The sequence below is a fragment of the Haliotis rubra genome, unplaced genomic scaffold (genome assembly GCF_003918875.1).
Source record: "Haliotis rubra isolate DU_JTF1 unplaced genomic scaffold, ASM391887v1 Scf9, whole genome shotgun sequence".
Taxonomy (NCBI): Eukaryota; Metazoa; Mollusca; class Gastropoda; order Lepetellida; family Haliotidae; genus Haliotis; species Haliotis rubra.
The window spans coordinates 2,671,959-2,688,025 of record NW_025767634.1 but is presented as its reverse complement, the minus strand read 5'-3'; the positions used below and the strand labels follow the sequence as shown (position 1 = coordinate 2,688,025).

The 16,067-nt window shown below is 39.3% G+C and overlaps 1 long non-coding RNA gene across 2 annotated transcripts in view; it reads left to right on the top strand.

Moving 5' to 3' along the window:
- The window catches only part of LOC124263839, a 30,881-nt gene extending 15,143 nt beyond the window's left edge, over positions 1 to 15,738 (top strand). For both annotated transcript variants that reach the window (XR_006894969.1, XR_006894968.1), the window contains 2 exons: positions 12,023 to 12,057; positions 14,068 to 15,738. This is a non-coding gene — a long non-coding RNA (uncharacterized LOC124263839). The remainder of the gene's footprint in view (positions 1 to 12,022; positions 12,058 to 14,067) is intronic.
- The last annotated feature ends 329 nt before the right edge of the window (positions 15,739 to 16,067 follow it).

Below are 16,067 nucleotides of genomic sequence, written 5' to 3'. Positions count from 1 at the left end.
CTATTGCATGTCCGTGTCAGAGAATGGGTGTTAACATAGAACCATAAGGTAATTCACATACCAGAAACCAGAGTCCATATTCAATGGTACAGTTAGAGATAAACACACTGTGTTTTCAGTGAAGAGTTAGGTATCTGCATATTGAACTGGAACCGAAGCGCAAGGTGTTAGCGAAGACATTAAATGGGGAGACATTGGTTGAGTTAAGAGTTTTCAATCTGAGTTAAGGAAACACCATTTGTCCTAACAACGAAGTAGGTGAGGTGAAATTTGGTTTAACGTCGTGCTGGAGAATATTTCGCTTATATGACGACGTGCATGCGTGTGTATGTGTGTGTATGTGCGGCTGCTTGTACTAGCCCAGACTGAAGCTGGTTTTATAGTGCTAGCCCACTGCGATACCATGCCGCAGAGCAGCATGAATACCCCACTCAGACACATTATACTGACTCCGAGCCGACCAGTCCTTGTTGTACCCATTAATGCCGAGCGCCAGACAGGGACCAACAAGTACCATATTTGAACGTCATTTGGCATGACGCGGTCGTGGATCGAACCCGCGACCTTTCGCTCTCCGGGCGGACGCTCTAACCACTACACCGCGGAGGCGGTCCAACAACGAAGTAAGGCGTAAAACATCATTATACTGTATCTGCATAATTATATGTTAGATATTGCAGTTGTGTAGCATAGCTAATTCTGAAGCTGACATAGAGTTAGTGCTTCTAAAGAACATAAGTCAAGCCCTCAAGTTCAATTTTACACACATCACCTTCTTAGCGTCATGCAGCTCATTGCGACGCAAAGGACAGTGGATATATAATAGCGTTAAATGTCAAGCTCACTGGTCTCTCCAAAACCTGAAAACTATTTGCAACCTAAACAAAACATGTAATTATTTGAAAATATTTTCCGATAACAACGGGGAACCATTCTTATTCTATAAAACAAAAAAATGCCAACGTATTATCTTGATGTTGGTGACTATTACATTGTATCAATCAGTGGAATTAATTCTGAATCGAGTACTTTTCAAATTCTTGGTGGAATATTAGTATGTTTTGTATTTTAGACGAAATACAGTGATGGTGCAATGACCGTGTGACATCTTGCCTGGCCCCGTACAGAATATCTAAATTAAATCTTTATCCATCTGGCCACTGTGGTCAACAGCGTGAAGGAGACGATGCTTGACAATCTACCTGTGTCACCCCGTGGCCGTTTGTCCTGATCTTAAACATGATTTAGTGGTCATTTACCCTTTGCCCCAGGGTATGTCTGGCCACGCCTTTCCGATTTCAGCTGACCACTGTCCACCACGTGGAACCAGACAGAGGCGTAAGACCGGGAACAAATGACGCAATTTTGCGCCAGGAGTATCAGGGATATTTATAGATTCATGCATGTATGAAATGAGATAATGTGCTTCTAATTGTTAAATCATCCAATGTTTATCTTTCACGGACCTCACTCAAGGTTGTAATTGTACCTCAGTCCCGTATACAGATGTAGAATATAACTCATTCTTTACGATATTACACCAGCAATTACTCGTACCCATGTAATCACGTCCTAGACAAACGTTGACGTTGACCCCTGTTAGCGTGACGGGAATAAATGTTATTAACGTTGTAATGTATTATAACCGGTGATTGATACAACCTAGCGTGAGTATGCTTCGCACGAATGCTCAAACTGAAACTCATATATACATGGAACTACTTCGTGTTTCAATATCCTGACTAAACGACTACTGAACTAGGTATATTTGTCAATTTTGATAATTATATACCGGGTGTACGAAATCGACGTCTATAAACATTAAACGTACCGTTTCTTTAAACGTTTTCAGTCTGTACGTTGCCACAAACTCACTGACAAGTTCGAAAACATTTCCTTTACCTTTCACATAAAGCGAATCGAGGGAATAATAAGGTAACAGTTTGGTGCATGTGAAACACTGCTTTACGGCTTTATTATATTTCAAACAAGGGTCAAACCAAAATTGTTGCTAATGCTATTTTCCATGCGAGCTCAGCTAATTAAGCTACGATTCATGCACTCTGTTGAGACAGGGTGGTGTGTTCGTATATCCCTCTGGCTGCGGTTGAGCAGGGTAATGACCAATCCAGAGTTGGGTTTAATACCCTTTGGTAAAGAGAGCACAGGATAGTAGCCAAGCATATGATTATAGAAAATCCTGGTCAAGCCATTTTCCATGTTAATACACCACCCCTGACAAGTCCGACTTATATGTTCATGATTTAATATTACCCCTCTGTGCAGCAACCCCGGGGCAGGTTTAAACCCTAACAATGTTATCTTATTAGCAGCGCCATCTGCAGGTTATGATCCCGAGAGCAGAATAATGGGCGAAGGAAGATGGAATAGGTGTTGTGAATTGGTGGTGGTGGATGAAAGTAACTGTGGTCACAAATGATAGGTAGAATATTGTAGGGCTGGACATAGAAGGCCATTCAAGTATTTGGGGGATTTAGCAGAGCTCCAAAGGACAGTGATACAGATCTTTGTTGATCCTTTGGCTAAGAAGAAGTATCTTCTTTAGAAGGATAGGGTTTAAGGTACGGTGTATGTTCAAAGTTATATATTCACACTGATCATCTTGTAATTCAAACACTTGCTTGGACTTAAGTTATAGGTGAATTTGAGAATAGGTGCAGTATGTTTTAAGAAGTGGGTATGAGGGTAGTTTTGGGTAGTGGAAGATGTAGAGAAGCGATGCAGGTGGACGGATGGCACCTGGGGCAACAATCATCCCAACAGCTGATGTATTCTCATGCTTTATAATGATTATGTTGATGAACGGATTAGAGGTCATCCCCTTGTTAGGATGAGGATGAGCAGGATAACGCTATGATCTGATGGGGGATAAGATTGAGGTACAAATTAGACACAGACATACATCCCTTCTATGCTGGTGTCCGCTTAGACTGATGTCCAGTGGCATTAGGTGTTGTCGGAGTGTTTGTGCAGTGGACGCTGGTAGTTAAGTTAAGCCACATGTCAATATCAACTTGTGGACAGCTAAAAACTAACAAGCAAAACCAGGCGTATCACAAATGCCTACAGAGATTTTGGCTTAAAGCGAATAAGGAATACACAAAACATAAATACTTTAAAGGAAACCTTATCAGTTGATCTTGAGTAATAACACTATGCAAACAGATGCTGACGCTTGTGGATGTACCTTACCAACATAACATTTTCAAATAACATATAGTTGTTCTAAATATATTTCCAGGCGAAAGAATTTATACACCCATTTTTGATAATGACTTGTTATGCTACAAACATGAAATGGTCATTCAATGGTGATGTATTAGATAGGGTATCATGGGGATACTGGACTTTAGGTTGGCAGCTTTTCGACGGCTGCAACGCCTAGAAACGTTTCTTAACGTTTGTAATGCTTTGTCTAATCCAAGTTTCAAGTGTATACTCTCTTTTGTCTGGAAATATTTGATCAAATATTGAAAAACTGTTTCCTTTACTTCAATATTGAAAAACTGTTTACTTCAACCATGTATCTAATCAAACTTGTATAATAGGCTCAGGACAATTTGTTTCTGACTACATGCGGATTGTTATAACGTTATATCAATTTATATCCCATAAAGTGAAAGTAGCAAATGTCTCAGGCACCCACGCAATGGATGTTGTATGCGACATTTCCCACCGTCCCGTTACACCACACATATAGCATTATGATTCGTAAATGGATGGAAAGGTTTTAAGCTGCCGTACGCCTTCACATTACAGAGTGCCCTCGTAACCACCAGTGGCGAGGTAATCTATTTCGCTGGCAGTTAACACTGCGGGAAATCCCTGGTGATAGCCTAAGTTTTCAAGATTGCAGTCATTTTGACAAACTTGTACATTTTAATAAGGTAACTTTGCTTCTATCCCCGCCCCCCGTTGCGCCTTTGCACAAGCAGAGTACTAAACAGACAAAATCTCAGAGGCAGTTAACCTGCCCCTCACTGCGCCCTTATTCGAAGTCCCGACTGGTGAAATGTTTTTTATCTACTTGCATTTTGATGCCTGCTTTCGTTCGGATGGAGTAATTCTCTGAATATGTTTTATATCATTTTGATCACTTTGACAAACCGGGTATGTGTTTACAAGTGAGATGATCATCGTAAACTCAGATCACTTTGAAGGACGCATCAACGCTCGCAATTCATAAACAAGCAATAATTTATTTGTGAAGAAGAGAACTTTAGCATCGTGATGTATGATATATAAAGGGACCTTGGTTCGGAAGTGTTTTTGTTGTTATGTACATTTTTTCTTTATAGAAGATGGAATAGGCTTGAAATGACTCAAGACATAAAATGGCTCGTTTTTCAGCATTGATATAGAGCGAGGAATAGTTTGAATGGTTCATCCTTTAAGGATAACACATTAATACATTGACGAGTGTTAAAATGTCACTTTCTTTTCGAATTGTCGTGATGCGAAGAATATATGAATGTTTCATCATTCCAGTGCAAGGCGTGTGTTCTCGGGACGTAGAAGCAATATCAAATAGACAGTTAAGTCAAACACCACTTTGTCGAATTTGATGTGTCGAACTAACATTTGTCTCGAAGTAAAAGCGTTGCACTTGAATAGTCCTCATTTAGTCAATATATTGTGTTAGTGTCTATCCTCGGATAACTCGAAGTATTTACATGGGTCCCTCCAACTTCGACACAACGGTGTTTATCTGTACATAAGGTGATGTTGTTGCCCATGAATTGACTCAGTTGACTTAGCAAATTGCAAAAATATTATTATAAATGATCAAATTAACCTGGGTCAGCTGAATTGATACAAACCTTGTATAAAGTTTTGGTTATCCTCATTTGAAGACTGAAGTCGTCATACAGGGATATATTAAATCATAACAAAAGTATTTAAGCGAGTTGCATTGCATTTGAACTTTCCGCGAGTGCAAAGTGTTTGCTGCGAACCAAGTTGAAACATTATTGTCATAAAACAGCCATTAAACCTTCGTCAACACAAAGAAACTCCTCTCGCCATCAACTTTGTGTCATGGAGCATCGGAAATAGATTAAAGGATAATACATTTATGTACATTGAAAGTATTTTATATGGACATTTTATATCATACATACACCAGCTGGGCCAAAAAATCTGTAGACATCGTGCTGGGCATACTATTCTGGCAAACATCTAATTGGCATTAAATCCACGTATCATCAAACAAGAATTTCTATAGTAACATTGCGTTCAGAGTTCTTTTTAAAATGATTTCCACATTTCTCCTATAATTTCCATCCATTGTATCAGGCTAGTTTGTTACGCACAGTTAGGAGAAAAAAAGCTTTAGTCTCATGCGGGGATGTTGGTCGATGGGATCAAAATATACACATTTCACCCCAGGGAGCTTATTTCTGGAGCTGGAGGATTCGTGCTACACTGATCATATGGAACAGATCGACACAGACTCGGAACGGGGTGGAGACAAACGTGTTATTAGTATTATTCACATAGAAATTACAGTTGGTTGGAAATCACAAATCGGAAAGAAATGTGAAGAAAAGCCACAACAGGAGATAATAGCTGCACGACATTCTTTGGTCATTGTAACCTAGATAGTTCCACTAAAGAGATAAGGATGTATCTATTAAAAGAATATGCATATGTTTAGTTAAAGACAACGCACACAAGGTTAGATGAAACAAAATGACACAATGGTTCATAGTTTAACACGAACAGTTAAAAGCGTATGAGAAATGTTAGACACATACGTAATGAGGTCTAGTTTCTTCCAGTCAATCCAAATGTAACGCGTGCAAGCGATGCATACAGACGCCAATGTCTTTACTTAACAGAAGTAAACTTTAGCCTTAAACTTGAACAACAAAAGCAGCTCTAAAGTGTTAATTGATGGAAAGTCAAATATGTAAAGTTGACAGCTGTCGTTTGCATTTCCGCCTTTTTTCAAGTTTTGACCCTTGACATTGGCGTTGCAAAATCAACGTTGGCGTCCTGTTGGTCGACCACAGCTACACCCATATAACGTATTTGCACGGAGGAACGTTGTAGAGTCAGCTCGCGTTCACCAGGCATGTAGCGACCACCGTACTCACCTGTGTTTTACCTCAGAGAAAGGTAGATGTTAAACAAACTACCAGGCAAATACAGGGTACAGCTAAGAAAGGAGAGACTGGCTATGAGTGGGCTTGACAGCTCGGTAGAGTAAATTAGGAGAGTTGTTCAAATACGGATTAGAAACTAATTAAACTTTGTTCAGTGAAAAAATCTGTTGTTGACCCATGATGCTGTAAATTGATCGGATATAAGTCGTTGGTTAACAAATGTTATCCTATGGTATCTGTATTTGGCAGTCTTTTGGCCTTTGATAAAACAGAGGATGTAATTTTATTCACCAGTCGGCGTGAGGTGGATTTGCAAAGTTGTGGCTAGTTTGGAGGGACTAAAATGCTTCTTTGCGGACAATGGCAACCTCCAACGCAGGTGTGGGCCCGGGGCTGTATACAAACAAGAAGTCGTATCACTACGAAAATTTGCAAGTTGGTAATTGACACTGATTAAATTGAAATAAGAACCAACTGATCATGTGACTTTTACAAAATAAGTCAAAGCAATTAGACATAAGGTCAATTCAAAATACTTGTACTTTGTGGAAACTTTCCAGATTGAAAACTATGAAAATAGTTGACGATTACTCAACTTGTCCAAAATATAGCTTCGGAATTTTAGATGTATAGATTTTATGGTTTTACTTACAATGATCCCCAGATTGTATGATGTACTCTATGAAACCGTTACCCATGGCATCAAGACTCATGTGTCAATGACAAGAACACGAAACCTGAAACAAAAACACAAAAACATTTCTGTCACAAACGGTTGTCTTTGTCCGTTATGCTTGAACTCACTGAACATAAACATTGTTCTTTTGCGTAAGGTTAAAAACGCGACCTGAACACTCATGCGTTTAACCTTTCAAAGGGAATATTAAATATGTAACAGTTGATAGCCATGGACACAGTGCCAAACATATGCATAAAAAGAAATACTTAATGCTTAAGTATGTCACTGAGCACGCATCAGGTACTAAAAGTTTATGTTCTGTAAGAATATTGTGCTTTTGAGGGTATAATTGAAAAGGATCAATCCGCGCCTGAAAGGTCCGATTATGCAAAGCATTTCTTCCCTACCATTTGACTTGTTTGGAGTGTTTAAAGACTTCATTGTTTTCTTTGTACAGCATATATTCAAGGTTGAACAGACAAGGCGCGGAGGTGCAAAAACTGTTTTTTACGCCAGACTATTATATACATTATCATATACTTTGAGGTCGAGGTGATGGTTTGTATCTCGAGTTCATGAGTAGTTATTAGGACGCTTTTCAATAAACCTAGCCGTTATCCGCTACGTGGAACTCGGAGACTATCAAAACAAGAGAGTTGTTGCGGACATAAAAATTTCAACTGTTGGACGCCGAGGGACTCGCCCCTATTTGGGGAGCAGACATAAATTATTCACCCCTATAAAAGAGTATAAAGTTTCAAATGACTAGCAGCAGCTTGGTATTCATATCTCCTCGACCTTGTTGGAGTCGAGCATGCGTGAAAAGCTGACGGGCAGACGACACCTCTCTTCTGCTCTAGCAGACGACACTTATCTGTGAATAAAGATTGGAGAAGATGAACCGAATTTGAGTGAAACATTGCCAGTTTTGCCTTAAGCTGTCAAAAATACAAAGGGATTATGATGTAGCAAATATAAATATCAGGTGTGAACAGCTAACTACCAGTAACCCATGACTATCCATGTATTGGAGGACGAGAGACTTTCAAGTGTGACCTAATTGTATGAAAGGAAACACGATAGGGTATCAATGTTGATTATGACCCAAAGATTTGGACTCGGGCGATCGAAGTAAGAAAATATACAACGTTGTAGGTCTGAACAATGTTAGAATTTAGGTTTCATAGAATAAAGAAGAGATCGCCCAATGGCCACGGGCTGTTTTCACGGCATCACGGGGCTATTAAGGCTCTGAAAACCACTTTCATAAATGATTAGTCACTGTTCCACTCATGGACACGAGTTCATTGGATTGTAGCTGGAGCGATGTGTAGTCCGGTCATCGACATAGAACATGACACATAGACTGTAGGAACCGCACATAAAAGGGTATGATGCTGTCATTATGACTGTGTGTTTGGGAGCACTGAGTTGTGCTGTAGTACCAGGCGATCCTGTGTGAAGCCTGTCTACCCAACAACACAGGCCACAGCGGACTCGCTCGTCGCTCGTTCAGCTGTCCTTAGCGGCTTAGACCTCGTTTTGAGAAGGGCTTAACGGGTGGCGAAAATATCGGTTTCTCGCGGTAACTATTCCTCAGTAAGTAAATCCGACGTTTTTTAAGCTCTCCTTCGTCTATGTGTGCGCAAGACTCGCTCAACCGGGTCTCACTAGAGGTCAGTCATACGAATGGCATAATCCCGAATCCCTCGCTTGTCAAACAAACGCATTGGTCCTAATACGAAGGAAAACAGCGGAATACCTGTTGCATTCAACTCCACATTACAATCCTGACCTCTCGCTTTGAGAAGAAGATCCGGCGGGATACACTCGACTTATGATACATACCTTCTCATTGTTCATATGCTTACACCGACCTATGCTAGGCGATCGGGGATTCGCACAAGCCAAAAAGCTGTTTCTAATTGGGGGATTTCCTCACTGGAGACTGCACGCGCGTGTTTAGACGCCAGTACCGTTAGGCCTATCACGTTGGTGGAAATTCGAACACGGCCGTTCGAACTGGATCTCTTTCGGAAACGTTATAAACAGATCCGGTGATTTTCAGTTGAGAGTTATTTCCCCTTATAATGATAGCACACTATTGTACTAAGAACACTGTGAACATGAAAGATAATCTTAACAGAAAAAGCTGTATTAAGAACAGGAATCCATTGTGATTTTACATTTAGTAACAACAGTGTTATGTAATGTCTCAACTAGGTGCCGTGATACAAGGGTAGAAAGAGTGCATCAGATATGTATCCGCTGTCTTAGCCGGATGTAGTCGTACAACCTTATAAAGAGTGCATCAGACATTTATGTGCGATGTCTCAACTAGGTGTGGTGATACGACGGTAGAAAGAGTACCTCAGATATGTATGTGCGGTGTTCTCTACTAGGTGTATTGATACAACGGTAGAAAGAGTGCCTCAGGTATATGTAGTGTCTCAACTAGGTGTAGTGATACAACTGTAGAAAGAGTGCCTCGGAAAGAGTGCCTCAGTGGTACGGTGGAATGTATTTGTACGATGTCTCTACTAGGTGTAGTGATACAACCGTAGAAAGAGTGCCTGTGATATTTATGTACGATGTCTCTACTAGGTGTAGTGATACAACCGTAGAAAGAGTGCCTGTGATATTTATGTACGATGTCTCTACTAGGTGTAGTGATACAACGGTAGAAAGAGTGCCTCATATTTATGTACGATGTCTCAACTAGGTGTAGTGATACAACCGTAGAAAGAGTGCCTGTGATATTTATGTACGATGTCTCTACTAGGTGTAGTGATACAACCGTAGAAAGAGTGCCTGTGATATTTATGTACGATGTCTCTACTAGGTGTAGTGATACAACGGTGGAAGGCTGTCCAAGTATATGTAATGTCTCCACTAGGTGTAGTGATACAACGGTAGAAAGAGATCCTCGGGTGTTTATGTGCGATGTCTCAACCGGATGTAGTGATACAACTGCAGAAAGAGTGCCTTAGATATATGTAAGGTGTCTCAACTAGGTGGAATGATTCAACAGTAGAAAGAGTGACTAGATGTATTTTTGGATTGCCGGAATAATGTCCAACATCTAGTTAGATGGTCATGTTAACATTTCATCTTGATAAGTATAGATACGATATGTTTGAGTACAATCTTTCCTTCTTGTTACAAAGTTACTTCATGACCTTTTTATAGCATCATAAGCTTTGCTATTTAAAAGATAAAGATTTAGGACACATTATAGGTGTAAAGTGCATGAAATTCACACATGCCAATTTGTGTATTAAGAGCGTGATCTGTGTTGAAGGAGATATGTGATTAATCATCGTTAGATACAAACAGAAAACACATATTCACAGTGACACGACAAGTAATCGATCAGGGCATGCCACTGTAGACAGTATCGATATATCCTAACCTTGAAATTGATTAATATGTAAAAATAAAAAGATAACAAGACATGCATGTAAATATCAAAGACACACCAGTATAATCGGATATTCACCTGTGTCTCTGAATAACCGTTTTTCGTCTTTGTGTTGGGGAAATAAATCCGTCATTTTAACAATTTATGGTAATTTATGTTCATAATGTTGCACTTTGTATGTCAAATTCAGACAAATACCATGATAAAGTTCCACAGAAACATGTGACTGAATTAACGTCACGTTTGTGAAATGAATCTTGAATAATTTGGCATTGTATTGTAGCATGTCCATTAAATGTTTCTGTAAAACCTTCACGTAGTCCATTTATGCTTGATTATAACCCTCATTCCCACTTGTCAAAATCAGTAATGAGACAGTACCATATGAGACCTAAGAACTGTAAATGGACAAATGACCACTGTCCAGTTTCCAAGGTGGACAAAGTTCTATAATTCTCGCTGGTCGTAAGTAACCACTAACCAAATAGAAAGGTAACGATGAGAACAAGTAAATGGACAAACGACCACCGGCCACTTTTTTATGGTGGACGAAATTCGGAAATCCTCAGTGGTCGTAAGTAAATACTAAACAAAAAATAAAGAGTGGTTTTGACGGTAGCACATTGATATCGATTGTCGCCATCTTTTGATGTTTTTCTTCATGCATGGATTGTCGCCATTCATCTCCACGCGTTAATTAGCGGCATCTCTAGATTGTGGAGTAACCAGGCTGCCTTATCAAATATTCACACCTGCCGTACGCAGCTAAATTGTAGCCTTCAGCGAATGTTCTCACTCACCTGGGCTGAAGTGTCTGTACCTGGCCCATCACTAACACGCGAACACACAATAATAGGACTGATCTGTAGTGATGATATTATATTAAAATAGCATTCCTTAGGGAAACATATTTGAATTGATACTACATGTCCAAGCTTACAACTATCACCAACAGGACCCCATTCCAAGCGATCTTGACCCTGAAATTATCCCACGTTTCAATATTGGCTTACGCTAGTCCTAACGCTAAGACGTCTTTGTGGAGCCGGGTCCTGAACGTTAATAACGTCTTCTGTCATATATTATTCGAGTTGGAAAACATGTCTCTATCTATATATTGTGTGTAAGTGTGTGAGTGTGTTTGTGTGTGCGTGCGTGCGCGCGCGCGCGCGTTTGTGATTAAATTTTCGTTTGATCTTACGACAAGGATGAATTACTGAGGACCTTTTCTGAACTTGCTCTTCAAAGGTTTCTTGAAGGTATCTATTGTCCCTTTTGATACGTGAACGACGATGTTTGTTTAATGTATGCATCACAAGACACCTGGGATGCACAAAGACACCACCTACATATTAATGTGCATATCAATCTATAAATCAATAGTATTCTCATGCATGGACTGTCGCCTGTTACGGAGTGCTGAAACTACATATATTGCACTGAAAATATTGTTTTCAGCAACATGTGTTTAAATAGGAGCAACAAAACCATATGGATATCCATGAAATCTCGGCCAAAAGCACAATCGACTATACCATTCCGACTATATAATTAGCACGTGTTTGTGAATCACTCTCATCGATAAGGAAGGCCATACATGGTGCTATTGGAACATATATAATGATGAACTAGCATTTAGTGAAGAACATCTTTATGCAACATTGCATTTAAGGAAGATCGTGTGTCGTTTAAAAATGTATTATGATACGGTACATTTAGGACATAAATGTGTTGCTGATACTTAAACAATTAAAATAAATGTACAGCATACTAATGAAACCGTTTTCATTTCAGACGGAGCATGAAACAAGGATGTAACTGCATCTAAAGTACGACATAATTTAAAGTTGCAACTTTTTTTCAGGGAAGACATGAAGTACTAAAACTGCATTTTGTATATATAAAAACAAATGCTTTACTAACGTATCACATATGGGTGTAAGCTGAAGGGTTATGTATAACATATGTGCATAATAATTTTGCTGGGACGACTAAAAATGAAGAAAATGAAATGCATGTACTACAAAACAGCGTCCAAGGTAAATGGGTGTAGTATCTCCATCATGTCACATGGTATCTCAAGGCTTTCGTGTGTTGCCACATTTCGTGCTGATACTTCCATTGAAGCTCTGTAACTGCCTCCTGCTACTCATTCAAGCACGAAATGTTAACGTCATAAATATACATTAGTGCCTCGAGCTATACATAACCCCCAAACAATTTATATAATACATATTTTATTTTTGTTTAAAAGGTGCAAATGTGTTTGAACGCTTGTAGTTTGTGGCAGTTTATGTCTAAAAGAGAAGACAGACGAGCAAGTAGCACACACTTTACAACGGGACGTTTAGTTCTCATGTAATTCTGTCAAAGAACTGCACTTGTTAGCCAATCTTGAAACATCCGTGATTTCGTTTCCAAAATGATCTTCAATATTGAATGCAGATGACTTGAACAAGCTGATAAAAGTTTCAGGCTTTTATGCATTCTCGGGATGCTGCTCATGTCAGCAAAACGGTCAAAATCATTTGTACTTGATAGTTAAACTGTAAATACTACTTTGATGCCCTTCGGGATGTTTGGATCAAACAAAACGCTGTACAGATGGTCATAATTATTATTGATGCCATATTGTCGTGTGCTATTCTAATGATCTCTATAATAAAATTAAATCAGTTTTTAATGTTCACAGAGGAATTTATTTTATTAATTGGGAATAAATATTTTATATTGCTTTGAAACACCTGCCATTAGAAAACATTTAACGACAAAAGGACAACCGTGATATCTGATTAATTGTCACTCTCAACTGGCTTCTTCATGTTGGGGGTAGCTTTGAAAGTGGAACAATCTACACCCACCCCGTCGCACCTGGTCCTCCGCCACGCCCAACACCACACCCAACTCCACATGCAAAACCAAAACATCCAATTACAAAAACAAATAATGTATATCTAAAAATAGAAATAAGGGCATAACAGAAGACATGGAAATATAGTCGCTCATTGCTTACGATGTTCTTCAGACAAAACAAGAAATCTTATGTAACATATTGTTTTTTCCAAACTTTCAAACTAACTTCGTGTCCTTGCCAGCGAAGTACCAAAATAAGTGGTTGCCGTAGAGTGACCCCTGTAGTGCTGAGGTCTAATACACAACGAAATCAGATTATGTCTATTGTGAAACGTGTAAGTCAACATGACAATGGGCTTTTATGATCATAAAGTATCTCTGACATAATTAGATCCCCATCTTAAAGACGGATTTAGCCTGTCTCCAATAACACGTAGAAAACCCAAGGGAGTATTGATATTGCTACGGCAAGTGCAGACCCGGACAGAGTTTGGTGTCACAGATAATATAATTATTTTCAATGTCGGTTGTTGTTTTTTCTCTGTCGGTAGGCAGCCTATGTGTCCGGTTTGTTGACTAATGAATGATAATTACACAAAAAGGGTTCAGTATACTGCATGACCCAAAAAGTTGTTGCTTTGAAGGATGGTCAGATAAGTGTTGTTTTCAATATTTTTGTCATGTAATATTTTCATTGAATACGATACAAAATGTATCTTTAATGATTGAATTTCAATGTTCAAAGCTGAAAATTCATCATGAACTGTGGGTTTTTGTATGACAAAGTAATAGCCACCTTCTAATTGAAGTAATAATTCATTTATCAATTTGTTTAATAATCATAACAGCTCGTGAACGTATATCAAAGTGAATTACGACAGTAGTTTGCTAGTAAAATAATATCATGAAATATACTTGAAAGCTGAAACACATTGCTGTCAAATTTCCAGGCATGTTGGTTTAATGATGATCTTGTTTGTTTTCAGACAACAACTGGTTTCTTGTAGTTAAGCGGTTGTGCCAAACATCATACACTCAGTCAACTGTAGCGGAAAGAAGGATGTTTGTGTTCAGATTTGTCTCATGTCTAGACCTCATGACAACCAAAACAGTCACACAAAGCCGGAAATCATCATGGTCACTGTACAAGACGCCATGTCCATCCAGAAGCTGATTAGGTCTTGATTGACCATGTCATGCGAGTGTCCAGCGCATATCAACCCACCTCTGGTCACTCCCCCGAGGCTGTTACCTATCGCTTTACACGTGATTATCTCTAATGTTGTCCACCCTGGACTGACCAGGAGATTTGAACATGACCAACCCTCAATCTCTGTCCCTTTTGGCCCATCAAGATTTGAGCCCACGGGTCCATCCTTGCGGATCAATTTACCAATGTCCACTGTGAGTGACACTGTTTATGCGACACTACGAACACGGCTTCTCGCTCGAGAGAGGTCCCGCTCAACTTACCTCTCTTTGGGATTAATTCTGATTGTTTGGGCTAGCTTATATTTCTAGAAATATCGTCTTCCATGGGTGGGAGAATTATTGACAAAAAGAGTTTGTGTGTCAGTATCAATGAGATACATGAGAACAAAGTGCCCACTTCATTCCACAGACAACAACACTGACTTAACCATTCCTAGACACGAAATGTTCAATACATGCAACACAATAGACACATTAGACGCTGATAACACACAGTCAATAATCGATTCATCAAGAAGTATGAAAACAGGACATATATGTTTGTTTAACAAACGGCTAACTTTAAAACAACACACTTTCTTCTTCCCTGACTCTGGTGGTTAAACGGGTGAAGAAGCCTAGCTTAGTAGTACTATACGTCTCGAGTTTTATTGCCCTTCTCTAATTGTACAAAGATTGACTTAAGAGATGGAAAACTGACTTGCAAACAAAGACAAAGGTTTGGTGTGAGTTACAGGCGACAGATCGCATAGATGATGGGATTTATACTGGATTTGCAGACCATTCGACCGTTCCCTTTCTTACAACTGTGTATATACAGGCAGTAATCCACATGAGGAGAAACACTACCTCACTGCCACTTTGATTGCTCCAGCGCCAGAAACACCGAACCCGACACTACTTCACTGAAACACATGCAGCTGTTTCACTCTTGTTTCAGTTGTATGAACTGTAACATCACGGGGCGAGGTTATACTTAATTGCTACTCAGAATGCCTGTAAAACACCTACATGCCAATTTAACCACCTGCATACCAACCTCTCTCCTGCATGGATATATGACAAGTGACTGCACTGCTTCGTGCACTAATGCATGGTGCATATTGGATATATTGATGGACACACACACACACACACACACACACACACACACACACACACACACACACACACACACACACAAACACATACATCATCAATGGATAAGCACCTATATATGATATATATCATTAATAGATATAGACACCTGTGTTTCTGTATGATATATATATCCATCTATATAATTATCCATAACCTCATTTAGTTACAAATAACCATCACTTCATACAGGTATCTATCCATGCAAATGTTTAATTTCTATGTACAGTTTTGCTGGCTTTACTTTGTATTTACTCATTTATGTGATGAAGGAGCAAGAATTATCTCTGAAACGTCGTGATAAAGAATAAAAAGAAGTTGTTATCCATCAAACTTGTCATGTATTCATGTTCGTCCAACTTTTCAATGCCTTTCATGAACTTAACTGATTTACATCAATTATATTTGTTATGCAAGCTGGTTGAGTGGTGGGTGCTACCTGTAGGGAGAGCCATACTCACCTTTTTCATGATAACCTGGTTTCAATGCTGACTTTCAGTGATCCATTCCTGTACAGGCTGACGCTATTTTGCCTTGCATTGAATTGTGTCTCGTTAACGAAACTGATTATTCTTAGGCGTTGACGTTTATATTTTCATGCTTAATGTATGTAGCTTCATTCACCCAACCGTACCCT